Here is a 21,389-nt window from a genome sequence, read left to right as displayed (position 1 = left end):
GAAGAAGGTGCATGAAAAGCTGCACACTGTACACCCCTCGCCTCTGGCTCTGGTTTCATTTCATCATCGATACAAATGCAAGAGCGTGAAAGCACGAGTAGCCAAATTAGGTGCCTGATTAGTTCGATCTTATATCGCAGAAATTAATTCGTTCTTGGTCATTAGGGAAAATGACAGCATATCTAAATATAATGGAAGCGCACATCAAAAGGACAATTTTATCATTTTCGTTATCTAGTTCAATAACGCAAGTATTTAGGTTGGACTCGTAAACCACATAGCGCATTTAACTTTTATAATGTGCTCGTAAGTTACACGCGTGCAATGTTGCTTTTTATCTTATCATCGCGTATTGTTTACCATATCGAATATATCACATTATTACGAAAGTACTCCATAGAAGTACGCGAAACTCCTTGAAAAAAAGAGAATTTACGAAAGGGAATAGAGGTGTGAATGTGAATATCTTTGATAGAGATGATACCTCGTGTGAATTTTCGTCCTTTCCAACTTTCAAAAAATTCCATAAAAAAGCACCCAAATGAAGTTCAGCATCTGCTAACTCGAATTTAACAGTTCACGTGGCCCTTTCGATTTACACAATTTCTTCATAATTCATTATCCGGTTCAAATCCATATTTTAACGATACATTTCTCAAAAACTGCAAGAGGCATCGAAATGACTCAAAATCATCTTCACTCGATTCTAGAGGTCAGAAATTGAGCACCAAGCATTTTGATTTTTTCATGGGACTTGGGAAGTAATGTAAATTAAAATTGAATCGTAAAAAATTTACCAAACATCGAAAAATAAAATTTTGAAAATTCTGCTCTTTGGAATTTGTAGCAAAAAACAAAAATTTTCAGCCATTTTGCTGAAAAGCAAACAATTGGTGATTTTTGAAAAATCAAGAATTTTCAACAATTTTTGGCAAAAATCAAGATTTGAAAATTTTACAAGAGGCAGCCGAGAAAGGATTTTTTGGTAGGTAATTATTTTTGGAAAATGTGAGACTTTTAAGAATTTTCAGCAAAAAATCGGTCCACTTTTTAGACATTTTGCAAAAAAGCAAAACTTTTAATTATTTTTAAAAAATGAAAAAGCGAAAATTTTTGACAATTCTTGGCAAAAAGCAAGACTCTAACATACGGAAGGGTTTTTAGTTAATTTTTGTCAAAAAAAGGTAAACTTTTGTACAATTTTTGGAAAAAAGTAGAACTTTCTGGAATTTCGGAAAAAAAAGATTTTTTGTCAATTTTTTGTAAAAAGCAAGACTCTGGCAATTTTAGCAAAAAGCAGGACTTTTTGGCAATTATTGGCAAAAAATGATACTGTTTCGCAATTTTGGTCAAAAAAGTGACACTTAGGGACAATTTTGGGAAAAAGAGGGACTTTTACAGAAATTTTTACCATAAAAAGACAATGTTTAGCCATTATTCTGAAAAGCGAAAATTTTTGTCAATTTTTATCACAAGTTTCTGAAATGGAAAAGTTGAAAGGTGTTGAAAATTTTCATTTTTCGTTATGTTGCGTTTCGAACTCGGAAGATGAATTTTTCAAATAAGTTCTAGTTTTAATTTTAAAAAATCATTTCTATTGATCAATTTTTCATGCAAGAGAAATTTCTCCATTTTTTGTTGATGGGAGTGAAATTCCTATTGGAATATGTAATTTAATATACTTGATCATCAGTTGTATTTGTTTTGCTTTTTTTGTGAGTTATTTACCAAGTATGTATTTAAATTGTACAATGAAATTTTTCCTCACCCAGGTAATTGAAGAAAATGTGATCGAATTGAGTGATAAGAAAAAACATTTTCATTTTCCAACCTCACCTTCTCCCAAAAAATTGATTTTTCAAAGTTAAAATCTCTTTCATCAAAATTATTCACCTGCACTTCAATTACATCGAATACCTATTTTTCTTTAATGAAACGTAAAAACACGACGCATACATCACAACCTTGGCAATAAATTGCGGAAAAATCTATGTATAGCACCTATATCTATAAGAATGAGCAATTGCTAGGTACATAATACACTTGAAGGGCGGTTTTCCAAAAAGCGATAAGTCAAAAATCACGATTTCGAGATAAATGACGTTTTTAGTGCCCATTTGAAGCCATGATGCACTTGGAGTCTGCAACCTGTCCTGCATGTTGCATTAGGTCTACCTCAACACGTACGTGTGGGTTTTGCGATGTAACTCGAGCTCGCAGCGCTTCTGCGGCAGAAAAAGTAAACTGACTTATCGCCTTTTGGAAAAACGATTTTTCAGATTTTCATTTATATGATAAAACCAGTGGTGCAAATCGATGTAAGTCAACTGTAAATCACGATACAAAAGAACAAGACCAAAAAAAATCGATTACAAAAAAATTAACCTGTATTTTTAACAAAAATGATCCATTTTGGCAATCAAATAAAAACAAAAAGTATCTATATTACGGTACTATCTGAGTATTGAAAAAAAACAATTTTCACAGCTCTACTTCAACGAACACGAAGTATTACAGTAGGTACAAAAAATTTAACCCATATTTTTGACACCGAATTCAAAGTTTCACTGGATAAATTGTGACTTATCGCGTTTTGGAAAAACGATTGCGATCTGCAACCTACGGAAAAGCTGAATTGCAAGTAAATAAATAGGTATTTTGGGTAGGGTAAGCATTAAATAGGCGAGATACGACCTATAGAACACAATGGCGTGAAAAACTCAATTTTCAAAAAAATTGACTTATCCACTTTTGGAAAACCGCCCTTCACTTGGTTATCGCGAAAACAATTCCAAGAAGACGATAACATCGACACTTTTGAGTTAAATTGAGATAAAAAATAATAGTCTACTTTTATAAAGCAGGCGCCGGTCGCCATATCCATGCTTGTAATTATAATCGGTCGACGAACGCTTCAGGGTGCGGCTAAACTGGTAAGGTATACAAGGTATAGACATAGAGCTGTTAAAAGTGTTGGAATAAAAAAAAAACCACATACATATAAGTTCGATATGGCAATACCGAGCGATAATTTTACATTTCCGGGCTAAATATTTATTATGTAAATAAGTGAGCATAGTATAATCGTTTAACCATATCAAAAATTAACGTCGATTTTCAACTTAGGAGTTCTCGAATAAAACCGCAGCCGCCGAGCATCGTGTATCTAATCCAATTAAGAAAGAGAAAAATGATATTTATTTTATGCTAAAAAAATGTCGGTCTGTGTAGGTGTAGGTAGCTGGTTATATCTGCGGATATGTCTCAATTGAGCTCCGTTATAATGCACAATATAACGAATTTACCTACATACCTAATGAATACAAGAAGCTGAAAATAAGCTCATCTAGTTTATCGCCTTTAAAAGATTGTATATGTATAAAGGTGGTTTATTTGGTATTATACTGACAAAGATTTAAATCCTGAATTATAGTATATGGCGCCTTTTTTTATGTCTAGGCATAAAGGTGGGATTTTTCTTAATACAATATTGTGTACACGTACGACTACGATCGCATCCACAGCCACAGCCGTAGCCGGCGTCGCGGTATCTTCATTCGAGGTGCTAAATTAATAAAAATCTTTATCGTATATCTTTCTTAGATTTATGAGAATGTGATGTACCTACAGTAGATATACATATAATAGTAAATTGAATTTTAACAAGGTGTTTTTGTTTGGGAGCTTTCTCTCTCTCACTCTCGCTGTCCACAAACATAACGTAATCTCTGAATTAAAAAAATCCTAACGTCGGATTTGGCGCCGTAATTACCATATGGTTGGGTTTTCTTCTTCTTCTTGTTTTTTATTGTATGACCTGAATTAAATATTTATACACATTTCGAGAAATAAATCCTTTTATGGGTTTACATTATACAGAAATAAATAAGATTTAGGTCTAATGTTTCCGAGAAATCAAAACATACGTATATGTTAAGTCCACGTTCATTCTATCTTTATAGCAGAAGATTTTTAAAAAAACTGAGTTATTTTAGTAGAAGTAAATTAGAACTGAGAGTAGGGACGAGATCATTTGAAAATAAAGTTCATTTGATCCAAACAAATTCAGTTTCTTTTCTCGTCCCATTTGATTTGTCTATCGCTTTTCGACGTCAAAAATTTTGAAAATTATTTCAAAAATGAAAAACATTTGTTGGCGGCGTTTCAAAAGTAAATTATTGATGGACTTTCCAAAAATATTTTCCAAAAGTTTCAAAAGTTCGAAGTTGAGCTTTGTTGAAAGCTCAGTTTTCAAAAGCATGCCATAAAATATAAGTAATTTGAAAATTTAAAAAAAAAACTGATAGTTATTTGTATTCAGCACTCCCAAAAAAAAGAGCTGATAAAGCTTAATCTGTCACACGATTTTTCCAATTTTCAGGAGGCTTGGGGACAATAAGAGGAGTTGGAGGGATGTAATTGAAAAAATAAGTTGATATTCGTATTCAGTGTACCCAAAAACCTACTAAAGCATACGTCACTCGAATTTTTAAATTTTGGGCGAATCTGGGGGCAAACGGGGGAAGGGAGTGTTGGAAAAGTCAAATCAAAAAAACGCTCTCAAAAACGCATAAAACGATATGCCATAATTATGATATTTGACATTTTTTGCAGGGCTTGTACTACATTTTTTCCAAAAAAAAACAACTTAAGCAACCAAAAAAGCTTGAAAAATTGAAATTGACCAAACGTAACCGAAAAAGTGACAAAACGGTTGCTAAAAAATAGAACATTACGAACAGAATGAAATAAAAAGTTGAATTATTTTACAACTTTTCGATAAAAAAGCGATACTTTTTGGAAATTTTTGGCAACAAAATAAGAGACATTTTGAACTTTTTTTCAAAAAACGACATTTTTCAAAATTTTGCTACAAAACGAACATTTTTGTAAAAGTTTGAATAAACGAGAATTTTTGATATTTTTTTTGCAAAAGCAAGACTTGCCTATTTGACAATTTTAACAAAAAGCAGGACTTTTTGAAAATTATTGGCAAAAAAGTGACACTTTTTGACAATTTCAAGCAAAACAGCTAGACTTTTTGAGTTATTTTCGCGGGAAAAAAGTGACAAAAAAACTATATTTCTTTGGTAACCTCTAGAGTAAAGAAGCAAGACTTTACAGTTTTGCTAGTGAGCGAGAATTTTCATCAATTTTTGGCAGAAAGCAAGACTTTGAATATTGCGCAACAAAAAACAGAAAGTATTTTTTTTGCAATTATGAACAAAAAAAATGATTTGATCTTTTTTGCAATTTTTTTCTAAAAAGCAAGACTTTTTTTCAATTTACTGCTAATAATGGAAGACTTTGAGCATTTTTTGGCAATGTAATTTTTGAAAAAGAAATTGAGACTTTTGGAATTTTTGACAGAAAACGAGATTTTTTTACAATTTTTGGCTAAAAGCAATTCTCGAATAAAAAATGAGAATTTTGTATATTTTTTAGCAACTTTTGACTTTTGGGTAATTTTTGGGGAAAAAATCAAAAATTTGAAATTTTTTGTTTGAAAGCACCATTTTTTTTTTTTTTTTTTTGTGAAGAACGAGTCCACTATTTCGTAATTTTGACAGAAAGCGAATTTTCGACAATTCTAGTATTGTCTCTTCCACCACCTTTTCCCTACCATACCCACCCAAAAAAACGTGTGATGCATGATTTAAGGGGGTTTCAGGGGAAACGAATAATTTTCACGATCTGATTCCTCCAATCTTTACTTCAACCCAAATTTTTTGAAGAGAAATCAGAAAAATCGCATTGTTGATATTCATTCTAACACGTTCCATCACAAATACCTTTCGACTCGTCTATTCAAACTATACGACATTCTATCCTTTTGTTCATCATACCTGATCAAACATTTGGAAAAGAAATCAAAAAACGATCCAATTACACGACTATCTCTTCTCACTTATACTTTTACATAACCACACACTCGAAAACACCATCCGGGAACCAGCAGATCGCTTGATCGTCGTGTAGGTAGTAGGTACATCACACTCTCAAGTCTCAATTCGACATATCAAACACTACAAATGACCAATACGTGCTTTCCACGCAACAAAGAAGCCTCTCAACGTCTCAACAAATATTCCTCATACATAGCGAAATGAAACCGTTACATTAGCAAATATTACATAATAAACGTTCACTTTAAACATTTCGTATTCTCCGGGGCAATTTTTATGCATTTGCGTATATAGCGGGCATAAAAAATAAAATACAGCGTAATTTAGCTTGAAAAATTCGTTTTTCTTATTCAAGATACAGCACGAAGTACTAATTTAACAAAAACACCATTTTCGAGCGTATAGAGATGATAGAAACGCGAGCCAGAAAACATGGGGCGAAGAATGAAAAAAAAATGAGGAAAAAAAGCGTGAGCAGCGAGTACGACGACGACAGTTACAACATTTTATACAAATCTGGCATGGTATGGTATTCGATATAAAAAAGTTAAATTACACCGAAGTTGAAATAAATCTAATCCGCCTTCCCCTCTTATATTTATAATTTAATTAAAAGATACAGACTGCAGTTACGATAACGTTGATAACGCGAAATGAACTAAAGAAAAAGACGCAAGAAGAGAAAAAAACAATCCAGAGTAGCGTACACGAATCTCAGCTATATGATATCGTAGGATCTTTATAAAGTGAGCTTTGTACTACGGTGCAACAGCTTGGTATATAAAATCGCGATATAAAATCTGCATTTGATTACAACCCAGTATAAAATGGAATAAAAAACAAAGCCAAGTATTTTATAAGCGTGATCTGAGCTACGTAACACGACAAACCGTAATTACCTGTACGATCAAGCTGGCGTTTCGTGATCTTGAAAGATGGGGGGAAAAATACAGCACATCAAACTATACAAGTGCACGGTTATAAGTTTACAAAAAATGTCTAAAATTTCCGAAACTTTTACTACACGACAAGCGTACCTCAGACAGAAGGTTCTTATTTCGTCACAGAGCAAAAAAACTACGGTTATTTAATCGAATTTCAAATACTACACGAACCATATAGAAACATCCATCACTAGTGAGCACGATGATCGAATATGTAAATGAAATGTACGAGTACAAGTACGAGATAAGATGCGAAGTTTTATCAATTCATTAATGATAGGCCATCGTCCGTATCTGGTGATAATTTCACGCAGTCCGAATAGAGAATTACTCTATCGTATTGCAATAGTGAGATTAAAGGGTGAAAAGCTCTGTTTCATGGGCAAGCATTCGCAGGTTTTCTTATATTGTTAGGCTCAAATTCAAGGCATCACGTGACCAAGCAGTGAAAAACATGGTAATTTGTCAAAATGGTTTGCAAATTTTGAGGTGGAGGGGGGGGGATTTTCATTTACTTATACAAGTGTATAGAACAATATTATTATTTGGACTTTTGAATATGGATTTCATGAGGGAAAATTATTAAATTCTTGTTCGGTAATTCGTCTCAAACATGGAGCTGAAGTGGACGAAATCGTCTACCTCCTCAAATTTTCCAACGCAAATTCTATGAACATTTTTTTGAAGTGAAAATGAGATTTTTGGAGCAAGAGTTTTAGATATTCTCATGAAAGTAATTTTTGAAAGTTTGACATAATTTTAGCAATTCAATGATTTTTTTCCAAGTTCCTTAAAAGTCAAGACTTTATATCTATGTAAAAGCCTAAATTAATGTGAGTATAGAAATTTAAAAAATTGGTAATTTTTTCAAGCTTTCAAAAGTCTAATAGTCTGACATAATGTCAAAAATTCACCGTAATTCATTTCAAATTCTTGAAAGTCAGATTAGAGATCCAAAAGTCCGGTTCAATGTACCTAATCTTAAATGTTGAAAATTGAAGATTTTTTTCAAAGTTTTAAAAAAGCTGACATAACGTTAAAAAATCAACAAACAATTTTTTCGCTTTCAAAAGTCCAATGTCTCTGAAATTTGACCGATTTTCATCAAGTTTTTAAAAGTGCAAAATGCAGTGGTTTTTTCGGCTTCGTTATTAAGCTCCAAAAAAGTGTTCTTTTCGAGTAGAAGGCAGCTTCGTCGAGGCAATTGGACACCGGAAATGAATTCCCCGTTTCAAAAAACCTCCGGAACCGAAAATTCAATTCGTTTTTGCCTAAATTTCGATGAGTCATTTCTTGATTAATTAGAATGCTGCATTTTGAGCCAAAAAATGACCCATCGAAATTTGAGCTTCTTTCTGCTGAAAATTTGCCATTTTTTGGACTCAAAATGAGCTAGAAAAAAGTAGTCAAATTTTGCATTTTTAATTACGTTTTCTGACTAATTTGAGGTCGCTGAATCCAAAAATGACGTTTGTTTTTGCGATCGGACTCGTATTCTACGAAATAGACGCAATTTCTCACCGAATCAGCGTCCCACGACATAAATGGACACCAGATTCGGACTCGGCGACCTCTAATTAGTCGAAAACGACATTTTACTCGATTTTTTTGGAATTCAAAAAAATCCAAAAAATGTAAAGGGGTCATGCATTTTTTTGGGGAAAACATTTTTGGTCTCGAATCGAGTTGAAAATTGGGCTATGGGGTTTTTTTGGGATGGCGAATTCATTTCCGAAGTCAGATTGTCTCAAGAACGCTTCCTTCTGATGAAAAGTTGTCATTTTCTGACAAAAAAATGAGCTAGGAAAAAGTTGTCAAATTTCGCATTTTTAATGACTTTTTTTGACTGATTTCAGGTCGCTGAACCCAGAAATGACGTTCATTTTTCAATCCAGCCCCGAATCTGTCACTATCAGAAATCGTCATTTATTGTTGACATAATGTCAGAAAGTCGACCAATTTTTCTCTAATTTTTTAAATGTCAGAATCAATTTTGGCAAAAAGCAGGACGTTCTCGGCCATTTTTGGACAATATTGACAAAAAACACAACGTTTGTAAAATTTTGGCTGAAAATCAACTTTTTTAAAATGTCGGCAAAAAACGGAATTTCTAATGCAGTTTTGGGAACAAACAGGATTTTTCACAATTTGATGGGGGAACAGACTTTTTTTTGCAATGTTACAAACAAGAACTGCTTCATATTCTTGGCAACAGCCAAGGTCTTTTTTCAATTTGGGTTTCAAGTAATTGGACTTTTTTTCAGTTTTAGCAAAAAACAGAGCATTTTTTAAAAATTTTGATAAAAAATCTTTTCAAAATTTCAGCAAAAACGAGACTTTTTTGCAATTTTGGTGAAAAATGGATCTTTTTTCAGTACAGACAAAAAACAGGACTTCTTCATCATTTTAGCAAAAAATGAAACATTTTTGGTCAAAATTGCAAAAAAGTTCTCATTTTTAAGTTGCGACTTTTTTTTCGCAATTCAGCAAAAAGGAAACTTCTCAAATTTTCAAGAAAAATTAAAATTTTTGCAGCATTAGAACAAAACATATTTTTTCTTTACAAAAAACAGGTTTTTTCAAATTTTGAAAAAAAATAGGGCTTCTTTGCATTTTTGGCCAAAAGTAGGACATTTTTGCTATTTTGGTAAAACGCATGACACTTTTTTCTGTTTTTACAAACAACAGAATTTTTTCACAAATTCAGCAAAAAGAGACCTTTTTTGAAGTTTTGCCAAAAAAAAAGCATAGAACTTTTTAAGCAATTTATACAAAAGTTGTAGCTTTTTTAAAATTTTGAAGAAAAATGATTTTTCAGTGGTGGCGAAAAAAAATTCCAATCAAATCAAAATACTCGTAGAGCGAAAAACATTAACAAGAAATTAGAACTAAAGAAACTATTTGTAATCAGCCAAATTAACCTCACAAAAACCACAATGTTGATAAAGTTCAATTCATTCGATTATCTCTTCAAACTCACATTAAAAATTGAATTCTTCTTTCGAAAAGTTGCCTACAATTAGATTCAGACTAATTTTTTCCCATCGCGACTTTACATTATTTTGGAGCAACTCGCGACACAGCAGCGGCTCATTTCGTATGCATAATTTTACCAACTTCTAATAACATCAAGGCCGGATTATTTGAACAATTTAAAAGCACCAGCTTTGTTGAGACCGCCGGCGAGGCGCAGCGGAATTGGCGGCATGGATGGCATTCATCGTGTACGTGTGTAAAGTGTGACGACAATAAAATTCCACAGATTTCTCGCAGCTTTTAAGCGCCGCCATCGTCGTCGGTTTATTAGCATTACTCTACATAGTAGTCTCAAGTTGGTTTCAAGAATGTGTTCAGATATAATGGCGGCATGTTGAAAATGTATTAGCGAATATACGCTACTGCACTTTACAAGGTAAAGGCAGCACCGACGACGAGGTACCTACTCGTATGATGATGGATTATAAGGATTATGGTGCCTTATGTGTGTGTTTATTTTTAACGTGATAGTGCAACTCGTCCAAAAACCATCCAACTTTGTTTTGAAATTTCTACCAAGATTCTCGAATCTCGAAACATCGTAACAATGTTTTGTTTCATTTTTTATTTGGAATTAGAAATGTGGAAATTTTTTTTTAGTAGATGAATCAATTTTCATATCCTTGGTGGGATTTTGACAATTTTTGAAAAAAATTTAAATCATACCAAGACTCTAGATTGGCTATTATATGGAAGGGACTAAAAGAAGGTCCGACAATATGAAATCATTTTCTTCTAAAATCAACAGAATTAGGTTCTTTTCTTATTATACGTTTATTGATGATACTGATTCATTCGATTTCATACCTCTAAATTCATTGAAATTTCAATCATCAATTTAGAAAAGGTAGGTATTTTCGATGGGAACATCAGATTTTTTCTTCTAATTTTCTTACTTATCATACGAGTATTATCTTATTGACGTGTTATCTCACGTATTATCGCTTTCTTAGGCCATTCTGAAAACCCAATAAGTATAATGAGTAACTCTTTAACAAATTGAATGAAATTTTCAGAATTTTCATCTCCTTTCCACAGGCTTATTCTTTCTCGAAATCGATAATTCAACGCTCATCTCATTTTTTGACAATTTCAATTCATACCTTTGTTACCCTTTGCCTTCCTACTTTCTAATTCTCTGTTCTTACTACTTTTTTTTAAATCTTAGCTTCAATTTTTTTCGCTTCAAAAATGATCACACAAACAATCGAAACCGGTTTCCATAAATTTCCTCTTTGAAGAAAATAAAATCGTAAATATCTCCGCAGAATATATGAACCAACGTCATAGCCAATTTTACAGAAGGAAATGCCGATCGGTTACCTTTCATCAAACCGATCCAAACGTCAAGGTAGATTATTTCCTTAGAATAAAAACTTCATTGTGTTCGGTTAAATATGACTCAAGATTAGGTAATGAAAATTTCGAGTATTTTAACATTCTTCCACAAACATTGTTTGGTAATTTACAACTTGTAAAATGCTTCTTCAATATTCCATTTCAAACACCTATGCCTCTTCTAGACGATTTCACGACTTCACAGTCACACACGAAGATGTGTGAGGCACTTTCAAAAGTATAACCTCAGAGCACTGCGTTCATTTATCGACCATCATTTACCATTATAGTATCGTTTTTCGTTGTTCCGACGATCATTTCACGTTTTCTAAAATAGCCATAAAACACAACACGGTGTCGAGGTGCGGAAAATCATCACGAATAAACTTGTCATATAAGGTCATAAAAGTTATCACTATCAGCGCCAAAGCAAAGCAAAGCGCCCAGCCGCATCTTCCAGGTGTGTAAATATCGAACTCGTCTTCGAACCTTATTGACTCCACTGTACACAATAAACATAGGTACCTAAACCTATATCTGCCTACCTTGGCAACCAAACACAGGTACTATATATGAGAACACACATACCCTATCGGATTTATGGAACGGAGGAGAAAAAAACACAAAAAAACAAGAAGAAAAAAATAATTTCAAATCCACCCATTGTCCACTTCACATTTTATGTAAATTGGATTTCGTCGAAAAGACACAACAACTGCGCGCCATTTGAATAAGTATGTACAGTACACGAACCATATATGGAATACTGGAGATGTACGAGACCAGGACAGAAACATTGGAAAAAAGGTATAAAAAATTAATTCAGTCGGGGAATTTCACGTAGTATGCTAAGTACATACTACGTACGTAAGGAGTACATCCGTTCAAGAGGTGAAAAATTCGTAAATTTTTGCCAAACCAAAAGGAAAAAACATCGATTCGCTATTATGTACATTTATCTTTTGATAAGATAACCAGCACGGGTGAAGATAGAATATGGTATTATAAATTACCATAATTACTCGAAAATAAACGATGCGAGTACCTACACAACTTGTACCTTGAATTTTTCTCGTTCGTCGAACAAATTACAACCAAAAGGTTTCGACTTCGAGCTTATCTTAATTTCATTCACCTTCCTTCTATAAGCATGGATACAGATTATAAAATCTCGAATCATTTTTTCGAGTCTTTTTTCGCACCTCGATTCAAATTTTATTCCATTATGGATCTATTTTTGATCACTTCCCCCCTCCCCCTCTTCACTCTTTTTTCCATGAGGAAAATATTTGAACACGTAAAAATCATACCTCAGCGAGAAATGTATACTTCAAAAAGCTCAATACCAAGATAATGAAGTTGCTGATAAAATTTAAAGACTGCTGAAAGTGGGGGGGAGGTCATTTGAAATTTCAACTACAGAAATTAGAATTTTCAGGTTCGAAACAAATGCAAATGACTTGGAGGTCAAAGTGTTTATAAAATTTTCGAAATACGAGTATTCAGGAATTATAGAATGATGATTAATGCATTGCGATTTCCGGGAAGACGGAGGGGAGGGGGTAGTAAAATGTCAACTCCAAGAATTCAAATTTTAAGGTTTAAAAATAACTGAAAATGATTGGGTGGTTAAGCTGTTCAAAGATGATAAAATTTTCATCTGCAGAAATTATATATGTAGATATTTACTTTCCTGCGTTTTCCGGAAAGGAGGAGTAGGAGGAGAAGGAGCAATGAAAATCCAACTTCGAAAATTCAAACAAAGTGTTCAAGTAGGTATACAATTTTCTAAAATAGCAGAATTCAATTTTTCTCTTCGTTTTGAAGAGGAGGAGAAGGGGTGGGTAGCTTGGAAAGTATTGCTCCAAAAATTCGAATTTCTGATTGATCAGAGATTTCATGATTTTGTCAGAATATGTATTGAATTTGGGATGAGGATGGCAATTAAAATGACCATCAAGAATTATTTAGCAAGTGGTGTTTCACTAATCATGTTGTAATAGTTGTAACAACAAAATAATAATTTTAAAAAGTTGTTATTAACAGGAAATATTTGAAAAATTATACTGAATGTTGTTTTGTCTGATTTGTAGGGTAAAAAAATCACAGGAAATCATTCTTCAGATGTTTTTTCAACACGGATTTTGACAAATCCAGATTGATGAATTTTGAAAATCTGTTCTCTTTACAATTTCAAAATCGAATTCTGTAAAACTGTGTGTTCTTTTCACCATGACGATAAAAACAACTCTGAAATTCTCTAAATTCGAATCATGAACTCCCTCATTTTTGGTCCTTTTAGGATAATCGAGAAAAATGAACTTGAAGAGAATGGTCGTTTTGAATATTCAAAGACTTGTTTTTTATTACCTTTTACCTACCTACCTCGACTTCTTTCAGAAAACATTGAAATGGAATTGAACAAAAAAAGGTTGAAATTTTTTTATAAACAATTTAATGTTCACAATAGAGGAGAAAATCTCTGAAAATAGATTTTTGAAAGAAATCACAACTCTTCAGCGACCAAAGATGAGTTGAAATTTAGGGTGTGCTGCCTTCAAGTTTTTTTTTTTTAAATTAGTAGAAAATTTGAAAAAAATTGAAGGAAAATGTTAAGAAAATGTGGAGAAGAGTTTGGATACTCAGAATCGAATAATCCCCACATTCTACCAAACTTTAAAGCAGTAAAACTTCCAAAAAAAGACAAATTTTATTTGTTTTGGTGATAAATGATTGTACTGTTCACATGTATTCAAAATTGATTTTTTTTGTTAGTGATTTTCCACTTTTTTCAACGGTTTTGAACCATTCATAAACTATTATAACACTGTTCAAAATTGTTTCATTTTCATTATTGGTGTAAACCTCTGAAAAAAAGCAGAAAAATTACTGAAAGCTGTTTTAAAATTGAATGCACATATATCGCACCTCGGGAGTTATAAGGTCACATCTCAAAAAAGTGAAATTTTACAGGAGAGTGATTTTCTTTTTTTTAAAAACTTGATTCATTATTTTTATCAACTTATAATTAATTGTGAGGAATGAATAGCACCTCATTTTAAAGATCTGGTATCCTACCTTCATTTAGCATAAGAACACTTTGAAAAATAAAATCTTAAAGAGGAAATATTTCAATATTTGGAAAACATTTTGAGTTATAACCTTTCATTAAAGTTGATGTGGAGGCGAAAGGAAGCGTCCAAAAAAAATTTCATGACAACAAAGTTGTAGAGAATTAAATTTCCAATCGACAGAATGTCGTTAGTTTTTTTCTAAAGTGCTTAGTTTTTGAGTTTTTCTCAAAAAACTAAAATTTCATGATATGTGCAAATTCATTTTTCTGAAAAGTGATCAATTTAAAAAAAAATTTCTATTTGGTACAAACCAATGAAAAATGCACTCCTTGTGACTATTTCTAACTGACAAACATTCAAAACAATCAAAACTATTTGTTAACACTTTGTATGTACGAAATTTGCTCAAAAAAGGTGGAGTTTTTTGAGATGTGCCCTTATAACTCCAAACAACTTGCAATGTTGTTGAGATTTTGAGTTAGGCCATTTGCGTTTTTTACAAGATCTAGATGATGTACCCAACTGAAAGTGTAATTTTTGGTTGAGGGGGGGTCATACAAACCCCAAAAATGCAAAAACATCAAAATCAATTTTTTTTGAGATGTGACCTTATTACTCCCGAGGTGCGATATGTACTTGAAACATCTTTTTTTCGACTTTTTTTGGAAGGTATCAAAATTTTGAACCTTAGTAAAAAGAAAATAGGGCTTCAAGTTCAACAATTAAAATTTCATCTCCCCTCCCCTGCCTTTTGACTCACCCTGAAACTCTTCATCCAACTTTTCTAAAGCAAAGAAATCAAAAACAACCTACCAGTTTACGGTTGAAATTTTCTCTTCCGTTTTTACAATAATTTTCTTTCAGGGCTCAAATTGACATTTTTCGAAATATTCTATTCCGAGAGGGAGACAAATGATGGAAAAATTTGTTACGACAATCCAATGAAATGGTTGGAAAAGTTACAGGAATGGTGATTTTTTTTTATTACAAAAATGATAAATTTTGATACACGAGGTTTCAAATAGTAAGTATGAGTCATAACTGATTATCGCGTATGATTAATTTATCGTCGAAACTTTAGAAGAATAATGGAAAGGTAACGTCAATTCGTGATTTAGTAGATTGATTGGGGAATTTATCAATTTATTTTTTCAAAATATAAAATATTATTAGATTTTAATACAGATTAATACGTTTGAAATTACGAAAAAATGATGAAAAAGATGGAATGATATTAAATTTCAATTTATTTCAACTCAAGAACCTTTTGAAAAAATTTTCATTACATTTCATAAACCCCCCTCCCTCCTTACCCTCTCATTACCTCTTCTTGCGAATGGGAATGCATACGATCTTCCTTTTTCCACATTATTGAGAAAACAAAGAAGTAATTTTTTCTCGATCTGCAAGTTAGCAGCTGTAGAGAAATTCTGGTGGTTATATTAGTAATTTGATAGGTTTAGGTACTCAGCATTTTTCAAAACAAAATTTCCCACCAATTTTTGGATTTCAAAAGTATTTTTTCATAATTTTTCAACTTTATTTTATTTTTTGGTACCTCATCATCACATCCTGAAATATTAAATTTCATTTCCAAATCACTTTATAACCAGCAAATCGAGTAGAAATTACACAAGGGGTAGGAGTGGGGGGAGGGGATGTAAAATACTATTTTCAAGGCATGCTACTAAACATGCCAGTGAGGTAAGTTGAAACACGTGATATCGTGTACACTCAGGTTGAAAATTCACTCGTCGCTTGATTCTGTCCAAAATACCCAAACAGAACATCTCCTGTCGTGTTACACGCTATCCTATGGCACCTAACTTGCAACATATAAGCAAACTTTCATCCAAGTTTAATCGTTAAATATTAAGAATAACCTATACGATAGTTAGTTAGGGTACAAACGAAGGAAATCCAACTCACCAAAGATCGATGATACACCAGACAATCGTCCAAACGTAGCAAAACACCTTAGGAATACCACATATGTACGATAAATCGTAAAAATGGGCGCGAAAAATCACACTTCGAAGAGATATTCACTCGATCACCAATTTTCACCTTCGAATCTGCTCGAAATTTGAAAAAAATCGTCGCGAATCTAATGAGCGGCTCGAGATCGCGTCGTGATCAATCACCATATGCTCGACGAGGGGGAACACAATGCGAGTCGGTAGTAAAAAGTCAAAATAACACGGAACGGGTTAAACTCATACGCAAATTGCGAACGAACGAGTAATAACAATAAACGAATCCGAGTGCCGAGTTAGGTTAAGTTAGACCGCCGCTGAGTCATTACGACGCGAAACAGTGTTGCCCAGACGCCGGTATCAAGTTTTCTCTCGACGAGCTTTCGCAGCATACGAGTATAACCTTCGCGACTTGGACTCTGCGCTTGGCTTCGGCGGTTCTTTACCCTCGACCGGGCTGTAAGAGCAACACGTATCCGGGTTCTTTAACCTCTCAAATGCCGGCCACTTCACCCAAAAAGCCTCCTCAACCACAACCCAATACAGCTCTCATGTAGAAGACGTCGTGATGCTGCGAAAAAATTTCCAGGGTAAAAAATTTGGGAGGTTTTCACTCGTTTGTTTGGCGGGGTTAATTTGACGACCTTTTTTTTTATCGAAAGTGAAAATACGAGCAGTAAATCGATACCCTTAACTTTCCCATGGTTTCCCTTATAGTCGCATTGACAGACACACGTTTGTATGTAATTTATTAACATAAATCGAAAACGACGAATAGCGCATATACGACAAGGTAGGTAAGGTACTGGGTAGGTACACCAACAATATATACGAGTACACGGACAATCGAATCGATTTTAATCTGAATTTCATTCGTAGACTTTTTTCACACGCAACCGTTTCGACATTGAAGCCCGCCGACGCTCAATCCTTTTTCGTTACCAGGTAATGAGGCCGAAGGGTATGGTTCGACTTGTACCTGAAATTTATTGCTTAAATTTTCATACTTCTGTCGACTCCAATAGGTACCGAATAACAGCTGATTGTGAGAAAAAGGTGGCCTACCATTTGCTATTCTGCATTAAGTGTACTAGAAAGAAAGGTGTAGGTGGTGATGGCGTGTGAAAATAGATGGTCGAAAAGGTTTCAAAAGTACATAATGCATAATGTCTGATGCATGAGATTGGGAAATTTACGAGTTGAGGTGGGAATTTATTTTTTTAATTGCTGGTTTTTTTCTCAAAGGTAAATGCTTATTTTGCAGGCTTCGGGCGAAAGCTTACTTAACATTCTGAATAGATACGCGAAGCTTTTGCCTGAAATAAGCATAAATATTTATCGTAAATTTTTATTGCAAACAGGATGAAAATTGCCGAAAATTAAATACGAGGTCACATGTGATCAAAAAACAGGGCTTTTTCAGAACAGGAACTTGGCTTCTAGCTGAACTAAAAAACCAAAAACGAACAAAGAAGGTAACCCAATAACTCGCAAAAAAATTTAAGGCTAGAGAGAGAAATTGGAAGAACACATGAAAATATACCACAAAGTAAAATTTTTAGGAGCTGAATTTCATTTTTTGATTTTTGGTGAATTTTTGAGAATTCAAAGGCCTTCTGAATTGAAAAAAAATCAAAATTTGATCAAATTGTGGGATATTGCTGAATTATAATTAATGAGCTTTGTTCGACCTCCCAAATACATCGGTCTTAGTTTCTAGCCATTCTGGCAGAGGCATGCCAAACGGAAGAGGGGAGGCAAAAAGTTGGGATAATCAAAGAATTACCAAAAACTATGGGTTTTTACTTCTTGAATCATAAATTTTCAAAAGCTTTCGCCCTTGCTTCGCTCGGGCCAGATTATTTTCTTTCTCCTTTCTCTGACTGAAGTTCGAGAGCAGAAAAATTAACTTCTCACATCAAAAACAATGTTTTTTTACGAAACCCTCCCCTTCCCCCAAACCAGTCCCACCATTCTAGTCAAAACAGCCAGATATCTCAACTTTACAAAAATATCAAAAAAGTCCTTTTCTAATAATTTTTGTATAAATTGGTTCTTTTTGAAAAAAATATAAAAATTGCTTTTTGCATCAGTTATTTTACTTTTTAAACTATCAATTTTTTCAATTCTATACTGCATCATTTTTCAAAAGTTTCAAGAATGAAAAATGAATTCAGAAATTCCAGAAACAAAATTCTAGAATATTCAACCAACTCGAACCTTTCTTTAGCAATTTGCTGGAAGAGTTATATTTTTCGACTAAACAACTCGAAGTACCTATATGAATCAAAATTTTACCAATACAAGTCAATATCCAACTACTCTGAGATATCTGAAATTCCTCAAGAAAACTGATTTTGCACTGGAAGCTCCAGAATGCTTGGAATTTGTTAAAAATATATTCGAGGAGGAGGGTAAGGGGTTACATTACCCAAAAATGGAAATTCTAATTTTTCAACTTAATTATGCTGCAATTTGAAAAAATATGATTTCTTCATCACTCATCAATTTTTGGAGTATTTTTAGATTTTTAAAATGAATTTGGTTAGCTGAAATTTTGGACTTGAGGGCTTTTTCATAATGCTTTTTCCAAGTATCCAAGAATTTTTCGGAATTTGAGGCGGAAAATTGGAGTGTTTTTTTTTGTAAACTTGTATGTAAATGCTGAATTTCATTTGGGTCTTTTTTTAAAATTTCTAAAAAATTCAAAAATTTGGAGTGGCCTTAGAACGGGTTGAAACTGCTACGAATCGATGAAGATGTTGATGAAGAGAAGACAAATAAAATTTTAGCTTTGACTTGAGCCTCAATTTTATTTTTTTTAAAAATGAAAATGAGACTAGTTTGAATTTTTTTAAATTAAAGAAATGAAATTTACGTTGGGTTTAATCATCACTTTGAACTTCTCTACTGATTAGGATACCCTCTTCCCGGTCACAAGTTCCTTATAAGGGATGAACTCAAAAAAATTGCTTTCCAGAAGAAAAACAAATTATTAGATTCACGATTTTAAACCTCGATTTTCTGGCAAATATTGAATGTTATCAACGTAATTGTGAAATCTTTAGATTCAAACGTCATGGAGACAATTTTTCTTCTTCAATATCAATTTTATGAACTTTGGAGGGGGACAAGACCAGATGCATCTCAAGTCAACGTACTCTTCCTCTTGGCCAACCATGTTGCAGATTAAATTGAAAAAATCACAATAGATAATATCATAAAAGATGCTGTTCCGATCCGAATAGATATTCTGTGACTAGAATTGTCATTTTCCAAAACTAAAACCTTTTTGAAATCGAGAGAGCATAAAAGTCTTCTCCTTCTTACTCCCTCGATGACCTGACATCTGCTTGTAATCTCGAAGTGTTCTAATAAGGAAACGTTATGAACTCAATCACATTGATGATTTTTAAAAACTTGAAACCAAAAAGTTGCTCCTTAGCTCAAAATTTCATTTAACGATACAGAATTGCTTCAAAAAATTCCATAAAATGTAAAATTTTTGGAATGCGACACTTTTTACCGATAATTGTTGAAAACATGTGAACACAAATTCTTGGTTTATTTTAACTATTTTTGAATCTATTTATGACCGTTTTAAGCAGTTATGGAGACTTCGGATGGATATTAATTTTCTATAATTTTTGAGATTCACGTTCAAAATTAATGAAAATTCAATGTATTTGATTGATCAGTTCTCAGCTGAAAAAAGTGAAAATTTTAAAACCGAATCGTCGCTCCTCTTTCTGGTCTATTTCAAAGCATTTATAAGCTACCTAGGTATATTGCAAAATTTTCCAAATTTATTTTATGACGGTGGGAGGAGGAGATGGAAGAGATCGAATCAAATTCTGAAAAGTATACTCAATTTTCATTTTCAAGTCTTGTCCAAAAAATTTCAAATATCAATAGAACATGGGTTTTTGTTTTTCGTATTTTTTTTGCGATTAACTTTTTGAAAATTTTGAGAAAAAAAATACATTCCTTTTTAGCTATTTTTCGTAATACTCAAAAATAAGTAGGTTTACCTATAAAATTTACAACACAAAAAATTATCAATTTTAATAATTTTATTCGAGAAGTTGACTTTTTTTTCTCAAGTAGGTATTGTAAAATACTGTGGTTGAAAATGTCTTAATCCCATTTATCTCAATCTTGGAATTTCTGAATTTTGCCCTCAATTAATATTATTTTCTTCAAAAAGTCGTATCAACCAACTTCTTTTCCACCATGAAAAATTTTTAAACCTAATTGTGAGCGAAATTTTTCTTAGAAAATTTTACTATCGTCTAATACTTTTACAGAAATTTCCACGAAAACTCCTAAATATAGGTAACTCTAATGACGATAATTCTGAAAAATGTAAGTAATGCAAATAACCTCTCTTCCCTTCTTTTCCTTCTCAAACAATCAGCATAATAAAATAGGTTAATTTTTACTACATCGGTACCAATCACCAGCAAATGAAAACTATTACTCCAGGAAATTTCATATCAGTACCTATTTTGAGAATTTTCGATTCAAAAATCACAAAATCCAAACATCACGTCGTTTCGTAGGTAAGTCGAGTCGTAACCATAACAATAATTTTCTATCTCGAGAGGTAATTCGACTATAGTGAAATTTTCGGCGAAGAAATACGCAGGTTGTTTTAAATTATAATATTTGATTTAAAATTAATGAATTAAATTTTGAGCATGTACGCGAGTAAATTGGATATGAATTTTTTATAACTCAGGCTTCAGAGTTGCTATTTGTTCAACGTTGAGTTAAATTTTAATATTACATATACACGTAAAGTTGAAGATGAGGAGCGAGTTGTATCAACTACAGAAAAGGAAAACAATTTAGAGGAAAGTTTCGCATTTCGGATTGCACGGGAGAAAGTGTTGGAAGTTTTGAAAAATTCAATCCCTCTTTTTTTGAAAATATAAGGGCTGCGTGAGTTAGACGGTATAGTCGTTACCCTCAACGATTTCTACCCTTTTTTGTACGCTTCTAAGAGTGAAATAAAACAAAACGATGCAAAAAGTGGTATTTCCCTCTATAAAATATACGAAGAAAAGGTCGATCGGGGTACAATTGAGTAACTTTTACATCCGAGTTGAAGTT

At 32.9% G+C, this 21,389-nt stretch overlaps 1 protein-coding gene across 3 annotated transcripts in view; it reads right to left on the bottom strand.

Moving 5' to 3' along the window:
* Positions 1-21,389, bottom strand: part of LOC135845354 (amyloid beta A4 precursor protein-binding family B member 1-interacting protein-like) — an 82,119-nt gene that overhangs the window by 57,781 nt on the left and 2,949 nt on the right. The window contains exon 1 of one of the 3 annotated variants that reach the window (XM_065363845.1): positions 16,228-16,574. The exons of 1 other annotated variant lie outside the window; for it this stretch is intronic. The gene's annotated coding sequence lies outside the window, so the exon portion shown is untranslated. Of the gene's footprint in view, positions 1-6,805; positions 7,057-16,227; positions 16,575-21,389 lie in introns of those variants that run through there. One more of the 3 variants, XM_065363846.1, reaches the window with a different exon arrangement.

This window comes from Planococcus citri, chromosome 4 (genome assembly GCF_950023065.1).
Source record: "Planococcus citri chromosome 4, ihPlaCitr1.1, whole genome shotgun sequence".
Lineage (NCBI taxonomy): Eukaryota > Metazoa > Arthropoda > Insecta > Hemiptera > Pseudococcidae > Planococcus > Planococcus citri.
This window is presented reverse-complemented; position numbering and strand designations above follow the sequence as displayed.